Below are 21,766 nucleotides of genomic sequence, written 5' to 3' on the forward strand. Positions count from 1 at the left end.
GTTCCTTTCTATGGCTGTGTAATATTCCATGGTGTATATGTACCACAGCCTCTTTATCCATTCATCTGTTGATGGCCAGACCATCTCCCTGTCCAGGAACTTTAGTCCAAAAGTGAGACGGAAACATTTCAAGTGTGTTATTTCAATCACATGAGGCAAGATCAAAGATCATCTTTATCCCGGGCACAGAAACATCCATTCTCAGGGGCATTTCCTCTTAAGAAAACGAACTGTTCTGATTAAATCCTTTCCAGGTTAAACTAAATCTATGGGGGTGGGGGAGAATGTTCCAAACTGTATTATGTTTCTAGAAACCTCTTCTTAACTGTCCTAAAGATGAAGAAGGGGCAAACAAATTTTATTTCATCAATAAACTATATCCCCAGTTCCTAACACTCATTCCTCAAGTTTTTATCGACCACCTGCTATCTACTGATCACTTTTCCAGTGTTTGTGATGTAGCCATGAAAAAAGGGGGGTCCTTAGAGAGGACATTCTAGAGGAGGCAGAAGGGCCTGTAATAATTCAAAGAGGTAAGCGCTAGAGTATGGGAGAAGTAATTATGTTTTAGGGAGAAGAGTGAATTCGAGAATGGAGATAGAATGCCGGGGTGGGGGGCGCTGCGATCGCACAGATAAGGAAAGCCCACCAGAGAAGGTGAACTTGGACATTGACTTGAAGGAGATGAGATGAGCCACACAATATCACAGGGAAGGGGTTACCAGCAGGAGAAGCAGCAAGGATGGGTGCATAGCAGCAGGGCTGCTGTATTGGAGGGACTTCATGAAGGCCCACGTAGCCAAGGAAGAGACTAGACTCAGAGAGTTAATGGGGTCATGTCACCAAGACACTTGACCCTAAGGACTTTGATCTTGCTCTGAATATAAGGGGGAACCACCAAAAAGTTTTGGGCAGGATATGACATGATCTGACTTGTTTTGGTTTTTTTTTTTTTTTTTTTGGCTTGTTTGCTTTTTAATTGTGATAAAATACACATTACATAGAACATACTCTCCTAACAACCCTTTTCATCTTGCAAAACTGAAACTCTGTAATCATTAAACATCTCCCCATTCCCCCTCCCTCCAGCCCCTACCACCATGCTACTTTGCATCTCTATCAGTTTGACTACACAAGGTACTCCATATTATTGGAATCAAACATGTAGTTGCGTAACTGGTTTACTTTGCTTAGCATAATGTCTCCTCCATAGTATAGCATGTGTCAGAATTTTCTTCCTTTTTAGGGCTGAATTATACTCCATTGTGTGTATATACCACATTTTTTTATCCATTTATTCATCAATGGACACTTGCATTGTTCTCACCTTTTGGCTATTATGAATACTGCTGCTATGAATGTGGGTGTGCAAGGAGCTCTTTAAGACCTCCTTTCAACTCTTTTGGATAAATAAATACGCACAGGAGGAACTGCTGGATTGTTCTGCACTTCTGTGTCTAATTTTTCAAGGGACTGCCATACTATTGTCCATAGCATTAACTTGAGCTTCAAAAGGGCGCTCTTGCTGCAGGGTTTAGCAACAGACTGCAGGAAGACAAGAATGATCTCAGGCAGGTCGCCGAGAAGCCTTCTTAGGCATGTTTCCCTGCCAGACTCCAAGATAAAAATCTGCATGAAGAAACTTTAGCAGGGGTCACCCTGGATTTATGTGGGGAGGGGAAAGCAAAAAACAGATTTGGCCGAGGGAGAAGGGAGGGTTCGTTCAGAGACGCAGGCGCAAGGAAGCTTCATATGATCCCAGGGGTCTTGGAAGCTGCAATGGTCCTTTAGTGTTGTCCAGACTTAAGAGAGCTGGGTCTTTCTACCCAACAGGGGCCAGAAACTTGATGCGTACTGACGCCAACACAAAGATGGGACTTGCGTTAGGCAGCTCTCTTCAGGGGAGGACAATTCCCAGTGAGGGACTCACTGGGAACCTTCAGCCACCAGCCCTTCAGCAGTGGAGGGAATGTAGGCTCAGTTCTGAGGGGGCCGCAGGGTCTGGGAAGCACAGCATAGCACCCTCCACACAGGCTACTGCAGTAGTCTGTGTAACTGGCAAAGCTGCTTGGCCAAGGGTCTTAACAGTCAAGGTGAGAAGAAGTGCTGTATTCTTGAACTGTTTTCAAAGTAGAGTAAAAATTTTGTGTTGATAAAATGGATATGTGATGTGAGATTCTACAAAACTAAGCTAGAATGAAGCCAAGACTGTTGACCTAGCAACTAGAAAGATCAAATCGTCATGACCTGAGATAGAGAAGACACTTGGAGGAGCAGGTCCTGGGTGGGGGAGCGGGGTGTGGATGCTCAGGAATTTCATTGTGAACCTGGGAACGAGGGCTACTGTTGAGCAGACGTTGAATATAAGAGCGGGTTTCCAAGTGAAGTTTCGTCTGAGGATATAAATGTCAAGGTCATTAGCAAATGGATGGTACTGGAGGCCACGAGACCTTGAAAGATCACAAAGGAAGTGTGGTTGGAGAAGGGAAGTAGACATGTGAGGACAGAATCACCGGGAAGTGCAACTTTGCAGGAGGGGACCCAGCACAGATGGAGAGGGACAGTCAGTGTCGTCAGCTCTGCGGCCGCTGCTGCCGTCTGAGGTCCGTCCTCTGCCTTTCCCAGCTGCATGTGCCCTGGAAGGCTGCCACCGCTTGATCCATCCTGTGGGTCTGCTTGCCCTCTGGTTCCCCTTTGGGTTTATTCAATGAGCATCTCTGTCCGGACAACAGAGCATACAGGCGGAGTGATGGGCGCGTCTCCTCCCTGCCGTCCCTCCTCAGAGCAGTTCTGGCAGGGGTTGCATTCTCCAGGACCACTCTCTGTGCACCCCCTTTTTTGGTTCCAACTCCCAGGAAGGTCCTATAACAACATTTGCACCCTTCACCCCTTCAGGTCTGAAAATGCCAACAGCTTCCGGGGTGATTATTCTTCAGGTTAATAACATCTCTTTGCTCTGTCAGGCTTCTCTCAACAGCCCATTCATGAAAATGTCTCTTTCAAATCCCTACTGTTTTATCTATATCTGCTAAGACCTCAACTAATATACGTTTTTGTGTATGTGTTCAGTCACTCAGTCGTGTCTGACTCTTTGTGACCCCAGGGACAGGACCCCAGCAGGCTCCTCTGTCCATGAGATTTTCCAGGCAAGAATACTGGAGCAGGTCGCCATTTCCTCCTCCAGGGGAATCTTCCCCACCGAGGGGTCAAACTTGTGTCTCTTGTGTCTCCTGCTTTGACAGGCAGCTTCTTTGTATGTGCTGTCCTGGAAGAAATGAAACATTTACAGTCTTGAAGGAGAAGGATGAAGTCGACAGGATTACTCACAGTTTAACTAAGATGCAGGCTCTGGAATGGCCAGAGGGTTTCACAGCAGGGAACAGATGTTGATGTTATCAAGTCATGTCTTTACAAGTGGGACAAGGGCTCAGAGCCGAAGAGAGAAAAGGAAGAAAAGAATCTGAAACGGCAAGAGGAGACAACTATTTTAGGGGATTTTTCTGTAGACAGGAGCAGAAAATGGAACAGAGCAGGGGAGGAAAAGTGAGATCAGCGCTGGGTTTTTAAGGCGGGAGAAATAATAGCGAGCTTTCAAGCTCAGGGAAACCATCTAGTCAAGAGGAGAAGGGGTGATGCAGAAAGGAGTGGAAAATCACTGTCTCTGTGTCCTTGAGCAGGAGAAGGGGGTGCGACCGCCTGTAGGAGAGGAGGGGCTGGCCACGAAATGTTGCTTGGAGAATTTATCCACGGCACTTGGAGGGAAGGCACAAGGTGCAGGGACAGACGCTGATAGGTGGGGAGGTGTGGGCGTGAAAACATGTGGAATTTCTTTTCTTATCAATTATATTTTCCTAACTAGAAGCAACACCATCCCCCCACCCCACCCCCCGAGAGTGAGGATAAGGGACAGATTGCTGGTCCGAGAGGGACAGCGTGTCACCATGGAGAGTATGGGAGCGTGACCAGACTGGGAAGAGCTGTAAGGTGGTGAGGTTGCATTAAAGAGCACAGCTTAGAGGTTCAGCTTCCCCAGGGGCTCAGACAGTGAAGAATCTCCCTGCAGTGCCGGAGACCCTGGTTCAATCCCTGGGTTAGGAAGATCCCCTGGAGAAGGGAATGGCTGCCCACTCCAGTATTCCTGCTTAGAGGTTCAGAGTTGTATATTTTAAGTGGGACCGTGGTTGTTCTGGGGCTCTCCTGCCATGTTTTGCTACTTGGATGCAGGCACAGAGCAGGAAAGAATTCTTTTACAGGCTTGGGTTTTTTTTTTCCAAGAGAAAAGCAACAAAGCAAGAAAGGGCAAGAGAGGAAGAGAAAGGATACAGAAAGGGAGTCCTTATCATGATTTTTCAGGAATCAGCATGTCAAGGAGTGTGAACAGTAGTGTGCTGGTGTGAAGTTAAGTACTAGGAGATGATGTATTAAATGTATCATTCCACCCAAGATACACTGAAGATACAAAAGGATTTTTGTATACATTCCTTGTTCTCCAGGCGTTTGAAGTCTGATGGGATGAGAGAAATTTCTCGTGGTAGGGGATGGGTTCACCAGCCGTCTTTGCAAACTTCTAAATACAAGGAACTTGGTTTGCAATTTCTGATTCAAGACACTTGCCAGAAATAAGAGACGTAGATGTTATGTGACGTATTACATCACTTCATCCTTGAGATGAGGAAACTCAAGCTTAGTTCCTTGTCTTGGGGCTTCCCAGGTGGCTCAGTGGTAAAGAATCCGCCTGCCAATGCAGGAGACGTGGGTTCAATTCCTGGTCAGGAAGATCCCCTGGAGGAAGAAATGGCAACCCACTCCAGTACTCTTGCCTGGGAAATCCCATGGACAGAGGAGCCTGGCAGGCTACAGTCCATGGGGTCACAAAGACTCAGACATGACTTAGTGACTAAACAACCACCACCTTGTCTCATATTGCAGGAGCCAGGGTAACTCAAGCCAAGGGTCTTAGTTTGACCTGCTTTAACCACACACCTCAGACTGGGAGGTTTAAACAAGAGAAATGTATTTTCTCACAGTTGTAGAGGTTGGGAAGACCAAGATGACAGCGCTGGCCAATTTACCTCCTGATGGAGACCCTTTTTCCCACTTTCAGACAGTTGCATTAGTGGCTGGGTCCTTACCTGGCCATTCCTCAAAGCATGTGCACAAACACACACAGAGATCTCCCCCTTCTCATAATGCCACCAGTTCCTCTTGGATTAAGACTTCACTCCTATTACCTCATCTAATCTTGTGTTCAGTCACTCAGTAGTGTCTGCCTCTGTGACCTTATGGACTGTAACCCACCAGGCTCCTCTGTCCATGGGATTCTCCAGGCAAGAACACTGGAGTGGGTTGCCATTCCCTTCTCCAGGGACCCATTCTCCCGACCCAGGGATCAAACCCAATTCTCCTGCATAGCAGGCAGATTTTTTACTGTCTGAGCTACCAGGGAAGCCCCATTTAGCCTTAATTACCTTTAAAACACAATTAAACATTAGGGCTTCAACATACAAATTTGTTGGAGGGACATAATTTCAGTCCAGAGCACCAAGATCTTCTGATTCCAGAATCCATCATTGCCATTTGCTCTAAGATAGACAAATGCAAAGAATTGTTGCAGATGAAATAAGAAGTTCTTTGGACGTGTCCTTTCTTGCTGGCCTCAAAATCCTTGCCATGGTCCTGGTATAAAATAGACTTTAATATATTACCTTCACACTGATGTATTTGAAAGAACAATGTAACATAGATTTATAAGTCTACCAGAGGTGTCCTTGATAAAGTGTAAAAGCAAACCTCAGCAAGCAGGTGTGGTATGATACCATTAGTTCTCAGATGACACTGGGCTAGTTTGCTTGGCTACTGTAACACAGTGCCCTGGGCTGGATGGCTCAAACAACAGAAATGATTTTCTCTCACAGTTCTGGAAGCTAGGAGTCCAAGGTCAAGGTATCCTCAGGATCGGTGCCTCCGGAGGCCTCTCTTCTTGGCTTGCAGATGCTGTGTTCTCCTCATATCCTTATCTGGCCTTCTCATTGTGTCTATTTGTGTCCAAAGCTCCTCTTCTTTATGAGGACTTGAGTGACGCTGTATTAGAGCCCACCCTCCTAACCTCATTTTAACTTAATTCCCTCTCTAGAGACATTAACGTCAAATGGTCATTTTTCTGAAGTATTGGGGTTAGAATCTCAAAGATTCTAAGAATTTGGGGGTTCACAGTGCAGCCTGTGACAGATGTCAATATTGTGTATGTGGACAGTGTCCACGTGTGTGACTGCATGTGTTTGTAAAGCATGAGGGTGTTTGTAAGTGCAGAATGTGAACTTTGGAAAGTTCATAACTACTTCATGGAACTCACCTTTAAGTTGGGGTGTTGGCTTGGGAGAAAAGGTGTAAATAGGGACATTTGCTTCTGATTTTTACGCAGCATTTCATTCTTGATTTCTTATCATGAAAAGATATTCACTTGCGTTGAAAGGAATGAAATACTTTAAAACTATAAAAGGAGGTGTACCTACCAAGGCCCATTCGGACTTCGTGATGTCAACAAGGGCGTATAGACTCCACACGCATCTGTGAAGTGCAAGTGGCTGAGTTTTAGGAACTCAGCTTTGGATGGGGGTCCGAATCTGCTCCTCTCTACAGAATGAAGGGCCTGAGATGACGCACAGGCCTTTTCACCTGGAAGTCTCCGTTCCACGGTCCCTGTGGGCTGAGATGGGAAACAGTAGGCAGGAAAGAACATCGAGTAGCAAGAGGTGCGAGTTCTAGTCTACTTGCTGGTACCTGTGTCACTGTGGGAACCTGGGAAATTCACTTTCTTCTGCAGCTCTTGGCCCCGTCATTAGGGAAATAAGAAGCTTGATCCGCATCAGTGGGTCTTTACTTGGCCCTGGAGTGTTCTGACCGGGGTAACTTCACATATGTCTTAAAAGGCCAGTGAGCAGGGGTCTCTCTCTCTCTCTCCTGCCACAAATGGGCAGCTTCCCTGTTAGTCACTCAGTCATGTCCAACTCTTTGCCACCCCATGGACTGTAGCCCACCAGGCTCCTCTGTCCATGGGATTCTCCAGGCAGGAATACTGGAGTGGGTTGTCGTGCCCTTCTCCAGGGGATCTTCCTGACCCAGGGATCAAACCTGGGTCTCCTGCACTACAGGCAAATTCTTTACCATCTGAGCCACCAGGGAAGCCCGGGCAACTCTCTATTCATCTGTAAAATAATCAACTTTCTAAGAAGTGTTTCCTTAGAGGAGAGAACTTGATGGCTAAAGGAAGTTTTAAAGGGACTGTCATTGTAGCAAGATGCTCTTGCATGGGTAGGTGTTGGGTCTTGTTGGAAAACTACTTCTGAAGCATCACAGGAAATATAATGGAATTGCAGAGGCTATGAAGCCCAGGGGCCTGACTTTGTCTGCCTGTCCAACCACCTACTTATCGCATGACACTGGATCAATGACTGAACTTCCTCTGAGCTTTATTTTCTTGACCCATAAGACTGGGATGATTGCACTGTTTACCAGGAAGGTTTGGAGGATAAGCTCAAATCCTCTGCTTTCGTCCTGACTGTAATTTACCGGCCAGTTCCTATGGTTAGGACTTTGCATATATTAGTCAGTGATCAGTTTAAAACCATTGATCACAATCAGTGATCATAAAAACCCAACAAGGTATAGGTTTCCTTACCCCAAAGTACAGATGTAAAAGCAGAGGCTCAAGAGGGCTGGAATAATTCGCTTGCCCAAGATTAAACAGCAAATAAACTGTGGAAATGGCAGTTGACGCTGCTTGCATTTGGCTGATAACCAATAGATGGACGAAAGCTTGTATTTCACTGTTCTTATTGATAAGGCCAGTCTGCAGAGAGAGATGTTTGAACAGCATGGGGATAGGGCAAGTGCGGGCAGGAAAGAGGCGCGGGCAGCTCCGGTGTGAATGAGTAGCGACACAAAGGGGCTGTGTTCCCAAGAACGAGGTGCCCCACTTGCCTTCTATGGACAAGGTCTGAAGGCATGGCTCTGAGTAGAGAGATGAAGGTCTCAGTCCGGGCACCTCTACTTGCCAGTTCTGGGAATTTGGAAAGTCACTTCTCCTCCTAAACCTCAGGTTCCAAGGTGAGAATAACAGTCCACACATTGCGGGCTTGCTGAGAGGATAAAATGAAGTAGGAACACATGTGTGAAAACACCGGGAACAGTACTTATTATCAACCAGGATGGGAGCCAGGAGTCAGACTCCAGCCCAGTTAGCTTGGAACATTCTGTTTCTTTCACACTCACGTCCTGCTTCCCGCAGGGGATGGACGAGGTGCCTGACCCAGGCAAGTGGACCTGGAACAGCCCAAAGAAGATGGAGGGGGTTCCAGCTGGCCAGGAGGCTCTAAATTCACGACCAGCCTTATCTACTCTTTTCTTTCAGCAGCTTTTAACCCTCAAATATTTTCCACGCTTTGGCAATAAAGCCAAATGTGAAACGGACATAAAAAGCTTAAAGGTAAAGGTTGCTTCTTCTGTTACTTCCTTTTCTTCTTTTTTTTTAACGCCATTCTTGTAGTTAAACACAGATCTTGAATAATGCAAACCTATAATTCATGCAAATTGATCCCTAATGAGATGGAAACCAGCCAAGTTTTAATTTGTTGAACTTGAGGGAGAGAGGATAATGAGCTGGAAAGAACAGATGCAGAAATGTGTCCCCCTTTCATCCGCAATGAGCCCCAACATTTCCTTTCTGCCCTCAGCCTCAAATGTATTCAATATGATTTATAGTTTTTTGTTAAGGAGATGAAGATACCTCACAGGCACATTGTTACCTTTGTGTCCATTTCACGGTGCTTTAGTTGCCCAGAGTCTTCAGTGACCTCATGTTCCGAGACTTTCACGCCCTGGAAGAGAGTGCAATCCATTAATGATCTGTAATTGACAGATGCTCTAAAGTGTAACTTTACCCAAAGCCTCAAAAATGGTCAGTAATTAGTTCCAATGTGAGGAAAGGGGGAAGACACTCGCAAACTCGGTCCCAATGGGAAGGCTGAGAGTGGAAGCCAACAGAGAGGAGTATTTCGGGGAGAAGGTGACTTGAGCAACAGTGAAGGGTCTGAACATGTACGTGTTTAGCACACGGTGACTGGACCTCTCCCACTTCTCTGTAATGCATCTCCTCCTAGGTACACACAAAGGAAGTAAACAAATTGAATTTCTCAATATACCCCTTCCTCACTTTTAATCCTTCCAGTGGTCCTGGTCTTTCCCTTGGACAATAAGCAATTCTCCACTCTTTGAACCAGACATGGAAGAAACCAGTAGGACTTGCATGTAACCTTTGCTGGGCAGTGAGTAGTGCTGCTGTGCCTTGCTGTCACTCAGCCGTGTCCAACTCTTTGCGACCCCATGGACTGTAGGCCACCAGGCTCCTCTGTCCATGGGACTCTGGAGTGGGATTCCAGAATATGGGAGTGGGTTGCCATCCCCTCCTCCAAGGGATCTTCCTGACCTGGGGGTTGAACCCGTGTTTCCTGCATCTCCTGTATAGCAGGCAGATTCTTTACCCACTAAGCCACCTGGGAAGCCCAGGTACTGAGGCAGGGCAGGGCCAAAAACTTGGTCCCTGCCTATGTGAAATTTGCAACTAAACAGGCAGTGTTTCCACAGCAGCTCCACAGGTTACATGCCACGCCTACTGGCAGAGGGTCCATGGTGGTCCCCACTCTTGTCAAGGGATGCTGGCTGCTGGGCCTGGTAACGGTACTTCCTGATGCCAAAACAAGGGAGGTAGTGGTTTTGTGGTGTTACTAAAGCTGGGCTGGCTCAACATCACCTGTTGATCATCAGCTTTTTACTACCTGTTTAACTAACTCGGGACATCTAATATCCTCTCTTTCAAATATCCGAAAAACTGTTGGTTTCTTAACTGGCCCTCATGCACAGGGAGGAAGGAGAGATGGAAGAGGCAGCCAGTCCAGATGGGAAGGATGAAAGCTGGATAAGCTGGGAGCTTACCTACAAGGCCAGCCTTGGGCCTCGAGATGGTAGGTCTCTGCATTCACCCACCAGGATCTTCAGAGTTTATGGAGAGGCCTTAAGGGGGTGAGTCACTTACCTCATCCAGATGAAATCAACACCACATTGCCCTCTCAAGGCTGTGTCCTGGAACATGGTGCCCACTGGGGGGACTGTGGGCTCAGCTTGTGTTCCAAGGACAGGGGAGGGGGCTGAGGAGCCCAACCTCCTGGATCCAGCTCGTGGGTCAACCAGAGGTGACATCCTCTCAACCTCCTCCAACACAGAATGGTGTCTGCTTTCCTGATTTTTATCCCAATTGATGCAATGCCTTCCTGGCTTTTTGTAAAGTTACACATTTAATACACGGATGTATCGACTACAATGCCAGGTATCAAGTCACATGCAATCATGAATATTCTGCTTAGCAGTAAAGATCAGACTTCATGGATTTGAAGCTGTATGACCTTAAGCAAGCTATTTAAAAGTTCTCTGCCTCATTTTCCGAATCTGCAAGATCAGGATAATGGTAATACCTACCCAAAAGATTGCTGTGAGGGCTCATTTGTTTCACGTGAAGCACTTGGCTTAGTCCCAAGTACAATAGCTCCAATAAGTGTGAGTTATTTTCAAGGGATTATCACTTAAAAAAAAAAAAAAGTCAGTTGATGAAATTCCAACAGAAAAGCAAATGAGAAATTAAAGTCTTTGAGCTCCCAGTTTGAGCTAGTTGGAATCTTATGATTTCAAAAGCAAACCCACTTATCTTTCCAATTATCTCAAGAGGTAAGAGGCATTACCCTAAACAAACAGATACTCTCAAAACTGGACCCTCTCATCCCTTATAGGATTGAAGAGTGTGTATACACACACACATATGTCTATGTGTATATCTGTGTGTGTGTCTGTCTTTGTAGTTAGAAATGTGACTGTTAGGTTGTTCCTGACTTGGCTGATCATATAGCTTTGGTGGACAGAACACTAGACTTGGAGTTGAGAGTTAGCAGTTTGGATTTCTGGTTGCAATTGTACCATGTAACACTTACGACACTGACAATGAGCCACAAGCTCTCTGAATTTAATTAAACTTACCTGTAAAATGGGAATAGAATCTGCCTTAATCGCGTGTCATACAGTGAAGGAATTTTGCTTATACGATAACAGCAAATTATGAGATGGGTGCCAGGCGGTTGCCAATCTAAAGCAGAGGCTGAGCATCAGGACAGCACTGTTGTATCTCTGTCCTGTGGGTTTTCTTCCGTTTTTGTCCCTGTTTTTCAGATAAAAGAACAGATTCATGGAGATAGCTTGTGAGCTGCAGAGCCTGGCTTTGAACCCAAAACGACTGGAACCAGAGCTCAGGTCAGGAGCCATGACTTCGTCTTCCACCTCTAGGCAGGTGGGGTGATGGACTGCATTTTCCCGTATCCTGCCTGAGGCAGGCTGGTCACCCATGTCAAGTAAGAGCCATCACAAAGGCAGCCCCGTGCAGGGTCAGAGAGCCAGGGGGAGGGAAAAACCTCTGAGTCCTTCGTGAGACCACCCCCAGTGACTCCTCAGGCCCACAGGGAAGTTTTCAACAACACAAGTCTGGAGGGAACCTGTATTTATTGAGAAAGCTCGTGAAGGGCTGGAGTCTGCGTCCCAGCTCACTCAGAATAATTAATAACTAAGCTGATACAGACACGCGAAGATGAGCACAAAGGAGGTCACAAGGAAGTCATGGTAAGACCTGCCAGATAGGGCGAGCCTACCAGCCTGCCACGTTGGAGATTCAGGCCTTCAGGGAGGCCTCACACCTTGCCTGAACCCTGTAATTAGGCACCAAGAGAAACTACAGCAGTGTAGGAAGGGCCCTTCCGTCAGGTACCAGGTGGCACGCATCTTCGCCCATCGCTCTCTGTGCAGGTACTTCGTGTGGAACAAGGAAACGTTACCTGTCACATCCATGGCAGGCCTGCACAACAGGAAGACAGGGCAAGTCATAGTAACATTCCTTATTTACACGTGTTTGCAAGCTGGTTTCAGATACACCTTCGTACGTGCATCTTACGCTCGTCTGACCTTATTGATAAGAGTGACACTTATTGGAAATTTACAATAGACCAGGCATGATAGTAAGCCCTTTACCTGTGTTTTCTGATTTAATCCTCAAAAAACTCCATTTTATAGATGAGAAGACTGAGACAAGGAGAGGTTAAGTAACTTATTGAAGGCCTCCCTTGTAATCGCTGTTGGAACGCAGATCTCAACCCAGAAAGTCGGCCTCCAGAAGCCCGGATGAGTGGGAGATTGTGGTTGTTCAGCCACTAACTCATCTCCGACTCTGTGACCCTGTGGACTGCAACACACCAGGCTCCCCTGTCCTTCACTATCTCCCAGAGTTTGCTCACATTCACATCCATTGAGTTGGTGATGCCATCCAACCATCTCACTGCACATACACGAAACCAACTCACTGATGAGAAAGTAGCACAAATGCTTGGATGATTGGCGGAGAAATGACTTTGAAAAGAGCTGAGTGCTCAGCAAAGGGATCACTTTGATGCAAACACGGATCTCGTTGCCAGCGGCAAACGTCAAGTTCAGGTGCCAAGGTCTCCTCTGCAGCGTCCGGGCCAGATTGTGGCCCTTCTGGTGCGTCTGCAGTTGGCCGATCTGCCTGATGAGTACCATGCTGGAGCCAGGAAGCTGCTTCCTGAGAGCTCGAGAGCCCTCCCCCGCTCGGACCATGGACCAAATGGCAGATCCTCAGGCCCCTGCCCTATTCGTTTGCATTTCAGGCATATCAGGCCTGCTCCTCTCTGAGTGTTTTCTGTTTGTCAGGGCAAGACAGATGTCTCTTGTTTAATTTATACCTTAACATTCCACCTTGAGGGCATCCCTGGTGATGCTGATGGCAACGAATCTGCCTGCAATGTTGTTCAATCCTGAATTGGGAAGATCTCCTGGAGAAGGGAATGGCAACCCACTCCAATCTTCTTGCCTGGAGAATTCCATGGATAGAGAAGCCTGGCAGGCTACAGTCCATGTGGTCTCAAAGAGCTGGACATGATTGGAGCGACTTAGCATGCATACATGCCTTCAGCCTTTAACCCCTTGTTACCACCTGAAGCTGGAACTTGGGAAGAGTCTAGACCTGGGTTTAGACAGACAGTGGAGACCTGTGGTATCTGCTTTATGAGATTGTCGTGAAATAAATGAAGACAAGTTGGTGGACCCTGGGACCCACTTCAGCATTGCAGAGGATGAATGAATAAGGCGAGTCCCAGAGGCCTCCAGAACAGCTTTGTCGGTGTATCTCTCTCTTGTCCAGGGGCTTATTTGCTCTGATGGAGTTAGTCCTGCTTCTACATACAAAACAGAGAGTGGAGAGACCTGACCCACACCCTGCCAGAACCGCTCTTTGGAATTCTGTGGCCTCACAGGGTTAGGAAGTGACCACACCCTGGGCCAAGCACTTTTAGGTATTTGCTTCCTGGATGCTGTCCCTGTGTGGGCCCACTGCCGAAGCTGGTAGTTCTTCTGGGAAAAACTAACCCCCACTTCCCTGTGGTTAAGAATCCACCTTCCAATGCAGGGGATCCAGGTTCAATGCCTGGTCTGGGAACTAAGACCCCACACGCCGCAGAGAAGCTAAGCCCATGTGCCACCACTATAGAGCTTACGCACCACAACCACTGAGGCTGAACACTGCGCTGCAGAGCCTGAACACCCTGGAGGCTGCTCCCTGCACTGAAGAGCCTGAGCATCGCAACGAAAGATCCCACGTGCTATAACCAAGAGCTGATGCGGCCAAAAATAAAAAATGTTAAAAAAAAATAGGATAACCCCAATCTTCTGACGCTGGCCTGGGCCACAGCCCTGCCCCCTCCACAAGCCAGTTAGTTTACGCCCACCATCACCCCCTTTTCTCAGCACCAGCCCTTGGAGTCAGGTGCTGGGTAGGGGTTCTATCAGGTTTCCTGATAGAGCCTGTACTGTATCAAAACCCACCCTCCACACTCCACGGAGACAGTGCTGCTCACACTGCAGAGGACAGGTAATGCAGATTCCAGGCGTTTCACTGCTACTTTTAATAATAAAATAACCCTGTGAAAAGCTGAATCGGAACAACGTTAGAATGAAGAGGATGCTGATGGAACTGGCAGGAGCTGGTCTTTGAGGGCAAACAGGTCCTATGTCACTAGAGTTAGGAACCCTATAAAGTGGGTGGAAATATGGTTCTTGTCCCCAAACAACTCAGGCAAGCGGCTGAGACTCCTTGAACACCATTATTTACATTATGGTGTATCCGCTTTCTTCCTTGTGTTCCAAAGAAAAATGTACCGGATACATGTTTATGTGTGGCTGAGTGCCTTTGCTGTCCACTTGAAATGACCATAATGCTGTGAATCTACTGTACTCCAATAGAAAATAGTTTTTTAAAAATAAAAGAACCGTGTAATGCAAAGAACAGCATTTAAATTCCATGGTGGGGATGGAGACAAAGAGAGTCGCCAGGAATGAAGTGTGTTTGAGTCAAGCATTGAAGACACCTCCCTGGAGAGAGAGTGGGGAACCAGAGGGTAGGAAGCACAGGTGAAGGGTCCTGAGCTGCCCTTGACCTTGGCAGCGGGTCAGGGAGGGATGAGTCAGCTGAGGGCAGATGAAAAGAGGAAGAAAGAGAGCGGGCAGGAATGGAAATGTAGTTTGCCGGAGCTCAGAATCCTCTCCAGGAAGTTTCGATTTGATTCCCCAAGGAATACAAATCCCCACGGGGGATGGTGGCGGAGAAGTGGCCCAATTAGGACCGGATTCAAAGAAATCGTGCGGTGGCCCTTTGTGTAGCTCATTAGCGGAGGAGGGACTGGAGGCGGCGGCAGCGTGAGGAGGGTCCCGGCAAAGACCCCACAGCAGGAGGAGACAGAAAGCAGAGGAGAGACCACTGGGAGAAAATCATCAGAACTCAATGCTCCCCAACTGGGCAACTTGAGCGCTTGTTATCTGCCTCTCCTGAATCAAGAGATGGGTTGGAGCGTGTGAATAACAGATGAAGTGCTGTGTAGATGATGTTGATTAGAATGAACAGTTTAACAATGTGCTTAAATGAAAATTTCAGGGCTGGAGACCCAATTAGGAGTCTCATTAGAGGCTCAGCACAAGGGGCGCCGGCTTTGTTCTCTGGGTGATTTTTAGGGAGCGATGCAGAACGTTTTAATGATGATGTCACAGTGGGGCGTGATTCCTGGAGGGTCCAGCAGGGCAGCGATCCTCTCCGGAGACAGGCAGCTTCTGTTGCAACAACAAGGATCTGAGGGCATAGTGTGATTTGACGTTCCTCCTGCACCTGTTTCTGGCAAAAATAATCATAATTAATTTTAGGGTCTGTTTTTGGATCCCCCTCAAAATAGAACTCATGCATTGGCACTATCATTTCCATTTCATAGGATCCCAAACAGACTCACCTCAGGAAATAAGACCCACACAATCAGCAAAGGCCTGGAATCTGCCCACCAATGCAGGAGACGCAAGAGATGACATGGGTTCGATCCCTGGGTGGGGAAGACCCCCTGGAGGAGGAAGTGGCAACCCACTCCAGTGTTCTTGCCTGGAGAATCCCATGGATGGAGGAGCCCGGAGTGCTGTAGTCCATGGGGCCACAGAGTTGGACAGGACTGAGTGACAGAGCACGCTAGTTTGGGCTCTGAAGCTTTTGCTCTGCGTGCTTTTCTTAAGACACACAAAACCAGCCATGTTGCGATGGTAGTGAGCAGTCGTCTGGAACTGAAGCGTGAGTCTTCCGTGAGAACGAAAGCATTGGAAACGTACGTTGTAAACTTGATATCAAGCTAACTGTGTTCCATGTTATCTCCAGAAGTAACACTGGTTCTATTTAGCAGCAATGATTAGCATTCATGAGCACCCACCAGAGTCAGGATCTGTGCGCCATGTGATCTCCACAAGTTAATTAACTCTTACAACAACCATTGAGGTGGATTCTATTACCTTCAAAGTAACATATGAGGAAACTAAGGTGGGAAGTGGTGGACCCAGGGTTCCCAGGAACAAGTGGCAAGTCGGGAACTGACCTCCATTCCTTCCGACTCTTAAGACTTTGCAAACATGTAGAGTGATGGCAACCCACTTCAGTATCCTTGCCTGGAGAATTTCATGGACAGAGGAGTCAGACAGGCTACAGTCCATGGGATCACAAAGAGTCGGACACGACTGTGAGACTTTCACTTTCAGGGTGTTGTAGCCCTAACAAAGACCTTTCACAAGCAGCAGTCTTTCTTTTTTTCCTTCGATACAACATAAAAATGTTGCTGTCAATTAATCTCGGCAGCCAAAGCAGCAGAGGCTCTAAAAGCTGAAAGTGACTCACGAAACAGTCATACGGCTCAAGAGTGGCTTGCTGGGGATTTCCAACAAGGTCTCCTGACTCCAAAATATGTGGGTGAGCCAGGTACAAAGCCCATCCCGTTCTTACTCTAAACCTACTTCTCTCCCTTTATTGAGTCCCTATTTTGGTCCGCAGCATTGCCAAATCACCCAGCTCAAATCCAGAACCATTCTTCACCCTGGCCTCCTTTCTCCCCACGCACATGCCCAGTCATCACAGCCTCTCTCTCTCTTTCCTGAACTCCTGTCTCCTCCTTTCTGGTTTCGTTTCCTCCAGCTTGAATAAAGCCTTCACCTGTGATGGTTCTGTGCCCTTTCCCCGTGTTCTCCTAATTTTCCCCAGGGGGTACTCGAGCTTCAGTATACACAGCTTTTAAGGATGCAGATCGGAGATTCTGATTCAGAGGTCTGGGGTGGGAGTCACAGATTTGTGTTTCTAACAAGTTCTCAGAGGAGGTTCCTGACTCTGGTCTAACCACCTCACTTTGAGAACCACTGTCCTACTCCATGACTCCCAGAATGATCATTTCACTTCTGTGCGTATGAACCCTCCATGGCTCTGGATAACCTGCTGCAGATAGACACCCAGTGTTTTAAAGCCTCCAGTCCCTGAAAGCCCAGGTGACCCAACATTGACCAGAATCAAGAGCTGGGGAAAGCCACTCTTGCTGATGGGACTAGCACGTGTGCGAGAATTTTCTTTGGCTCAAAGTAAGAAACTTAGCCCTGAGGACTCAAAGTCTGAGTGAGCAGGTCAGGGATAGCTGGTCTCTGGTAAAGCATTTTTCCCAACCTCATTTTTTGTGTGTTTAATCATTCATTCAAATTCTAGACAACTAGAATACATCTTTCAACAAATGGAGAAACATCCTTGCTCTCTTTAGTTATTATGGCAGGCACCCCCTGTTCCTAGATACTGAGGACACAGAAGAAAAAGAAGCTGAGGGAGTATTCCCCCAGCCCCATAAGAAGGCGTATTCACTGCCAGGTCTAGCAGCTGAGGTTTGGAGCCCCATCCACAGAGGCTTAAACATCTTGCTGATAAAACTACGACCTGGACTATGGCTTATTAATCAATGGAATACATTATATTAACGGGTTAAAGAACAAAACCACATGGTGATCTCAATTAATGCAGGAAAAGTATTTGACAAAAATCAACTGTCCTTCCATAATGAAAACATTCAACAATCTAGGAATAAAAGGAGAATTCTCAGCCAGGTGGAAGTCCATCTATGAGAAACCCACAACTAATGTCCTTCTTAAGGGTGAAAGACTGGACGTTTGCCTCTAAGGTCAAGAACAGGACAAGGTCGTCGGCCCTTGCCATTTCTATTCCATGTTTTAGTGAAGCTTCTAGCTGGCACAATTAAGCAGGAAACGCTTTAAAAGGAAGACATAAAGCTATCTCTGTTTGCAGATGACATTATCATGTATATAGAAAATCTGGAGGAACCCACTAAAAAAACTGCTAAAGCTGATAAAAGGCTTCAGCAACATGGCAGCATACAAAATCAATGCGTAAACTTCAATTGTATTTCTATATACCAGCAGTGAAATTAAGGAAACAATTCCATCTATAATAGCATTCATAAGATTAAAATATTTAAATACGTTTTAAAAAAAGAAAGCAAGACTTCACAAAATATCATGCTCAGACACTTTACAGCCCCATGGACTGTAGCCCACCATGCTCATCTGTCCATGGAATTTTCCAGGCAAGGATACTGGAGTGGGTTGCCATTTCCTTCTCCAGGGACCTTCCCAACCCAGGGATGGAACCCACGTCTCTTGTCTCCTGCCCTGGCAGGCAGATTCTTTATCACCAGGTCCACCTAGGAAGCCCACCAAGTAAAGGTCAATGCAAACGTAAGGAAAGCTGCTGTTTATGAATCAGAAAACCTAATATTGGTAAAGCAGCAATAATCCCTCAAGTGACCTACAGATTTTATGTAATCTCCTAAAATCCAAATGGAGTTTATTCTGCAGAAATTGTCAAGAAAATACTGAAATTTATTTGAAAGCTCAGGGATCAGAATAGCCAAAATAGTGTTGAAAAAGAGCAAAATTGGATGATTCACAATTTTAAAACTTACTGCAAAGATATAGTAATGAAGGTAATTAAAAGGTACAAACTGCTATTTAATTCAGATATATAGTACAGCACGGGGAATATAGCCAAAATTTTATTATAGCTATAAATGGAGTATAACCTTTGAAATACATGAATCACCATATTGTATAGCTGAAACATACAATATTATACCTCGACTATACTTCAGTTAAAAATATATACTAATTAAAAGAAGCCAGACACATGCTGTATGATTCCACTTAATGGTGTGTCCAGACAGGCAGATATCTAAGACAGAAAGTAGATTAGTTCCCTTTCCAGGGCACTGAAGGCCTGAAGGGAGCAAAGAGATGGGGAAAGACTGAATGGGTAGGTTTCTTTCCGGAGTGATGAAAACATTCCAAAGTTAAATAGTGGTGATAATTATGTAACTCCATGAATATGCTAAAAAAAAAAAGTTGAAATGTACCCATTAAATGGGTTTGATTTATGATCCATAAATTTTGTCATAATAAAATGATTTTATGGGACTTCCCTGGTGGTCCAGTGGTTAAGACTCCACGCTTCCACTGCAAGGGGCACACAGGTTCCCAACTAAGATCCTGAATGGTGTAGCTAAAAACACATAAATAAAAAATAAGATGATTTTGTAATTCCATTAGGATAAACTCTTAACTAGATCCGGTTGAACAAATAGGTGGTGTGTGGAGAGAGAGACCTGAGGAAATTATCCAAATGCAATGCAGATGATACAGAGCCCAAAAGACATGGGAAGCAGCCCAGAGGCTACATGGGGAATCTCCCACATCCGTGGAGTAACAGTGCCGGAGCAGGAAATGAATGGATGCTGACGAAGGAGATAGTAGCCAAAAATATTCCGAAAGTGGAGATTTTTGACAGAGACTCTCACTTTGAGGATGATATTCTGAGCTCTAAGCAAAAGGCATGGATGTCTAGAGAGACTTTAAAACATAAAGAAAGAGGAGAAAATCCCAGAAGCTTTCCAAAAAGAATAGATCGCTTTACTGAAAATCTGTTTCAGAACAGATTTCTCATCCACGAGAGAAGATGCAGATGGGAAGAGATGATATCTTCGGGTGCCAAAGGAAAGTAATTTTCAACCCCAGATTCTAATCCTAACTAAGTTTGATGCATTTGCAGTGAAAGGTAGTGGCTAAATGTGTGACTCAGGAGCTAGAAGGTGTGGATTTGAAACTCAGCTCGGCTACTTATTTATGTGGATTCCAGCCTCAGTTTTCTGACCTGTAACACAAAAATAACCACCTTATAGGGAGTTGTGAGAATTATGTGAATTTGCATATGTAATCATGCTCAGAATAATACTTGACATATAGATGCACTGTTGAAGGGTTAGCTGCTAACTCGAGACGTTGCTGTTCAGTCGCTCAGTCGTATCTGACTCTGTGACCCCGTGGATTGCAGCACGTCAGGCTTCCCAGGCCTTCACTATCTCCTTGAGTTTGCTCAAACTCATATCCACTGAGTCGGTGGTGCCATCCAACCATCTCATCCTCTGTCATCCCCTTCTCCTCCTGCCTTCAATCTTTCCTAGCATCGGGGTCTTTTCTAATGAGTCGGCTTTTTGCATCAGGTGGCCAAAGTATTAGAGCTTTAGCATCAGTTCTTGCAATGAATATAAAGGATTAATTTCCTTTAGGATTGACTGGTTTGATCTCCTTACAGTCCATGGAACTCTCAAGAGTCTTCTCCAACACCACAGTTCAAGATGTATACTTAGATAATGAACTCAAGATATATACTTAGATATTCAATATGGAAAACAACCTTCCAGTTATATAACCAAGAAAGTTATTTTAGCAATGTCTAGTATTAAATTGGCCTTCCCAGATGGTGCTTGTGGTAAAGAACCTACCGCCCAATGCAGAAGATGCAAGAGATATGGGTTCGATCCCTGGGTCAGAAAGTTCCCCTAAGGAGGGCATGGCAACTCACTCCAGTATTCCTGCCTGGAGAATCCATAGAGAGGAGCCTGGTAGGCTACAGTCCCCAGAGTCACAAAGAGTCAGAAACAACTAAATCGACTTAGCATGCAATATTAGATTTGAAAAAAAGAATCAAGAGAAAAACATTGAAAGAGTAAAAGGATCCAGTCAATAGAAGGATAAACTACCCATCCAAAAGATATCATGGGCAGGATCTTGCCTGCATCTTTCTGTACAAAACATAGTCTAAAAATATATAAAATAAAAATTAAAGAAAAATGACAATTCCTTGATTCATGGTGTATTTTAAGGTAATGATTTAATGTAAAAGATTAGCAGTATTATGACTGAACAAATACATGTGCACACATATTCCCCTCACAAACCTTGTAAAAATGTCTCAACACATTTCAGTGAGTTGATGAACAGTTCACAATCTCTTGCCATACCGCAGTTAAAATAGAAACCAACAAAGTGTAGAAGAGAACCAGAAAAGTGTAGTTTGAAATCACAGAAGGAAAAAAAACCAAGAAAGAGTAAATGTAAGCAAGTATTCAACCACCTACAAAAAAAATAAAAGAATGGAGAAAATAATGAAGACATCTATGAAAAATTCAGAATTCACTAATAGTTTATTCTAAAATTCCCTTCCTAGTGGTTCTCATTGGTAAATTTTAAAAAAGTAACTTTTATTTGTACACAGACATTAAATTTGTGAGACGCATACCATAGAGTACCTATGTGCATGTGTTAGTAATGCTTAATAGAGATGATAAATTCTAGGAGAAGCATTATGATTTATTCACTACCATATCCCCATTCCATATAATAGTGCTTGGCATCTAGGAGACTGATAAATATTTATTGAATATTGTAGTTGAATATGAAGTAAAATGAGTCAGAAGCTAACCCTCCGAGGATTTTGCAGAGACAAATAGAACTGGATTATAATCCTGGTTCTGGAACATTCTGAACTCTGGGAAAGTAGAATGTCTCCCAGCTACAATTTTCTACAACATAAAATGGAAATGACAATAGCTACTTTGCAAGGATCTTGCAGGACTTAAACATGAGGACCATGCGCCAGCTACTAAATTATTAGGTCGTAGCCCTATACCCACCTTTCAAGTCCTCCATTCTGCAATACTGGGTCTGGGAGTGAAAACCACATTCCTGCTTGGCTCACTGGTTCCAGGCTCAGTCTGGCAACGAGGACTCTGGGGTGGGTGCTGGGGAGAGAGAAACTCCTTCTTGTTTGCACCCCAGGGAGGTCCCATCGACTTCCTGTTTCCGGGAGCCTCACAGCACAGTTTCTCCACCCTTGCAATGCTCACTCCTTCCTCTGGGAGCTGTG

Source organism: Capra hircus, chromosome 14 (assembly GCF_001704415.2).
Source record: "Capra hircus breed San Clemente chromosome 14, ASM170441v1, whole genome shotgun sequence".
Classification (NCBI taxonomy): domain Eukaryota; kingdom Metazoa; phylum Chordata; class Mammalia; order Artiodactyla; family Bovidae; genus Capra; species Capra hircus.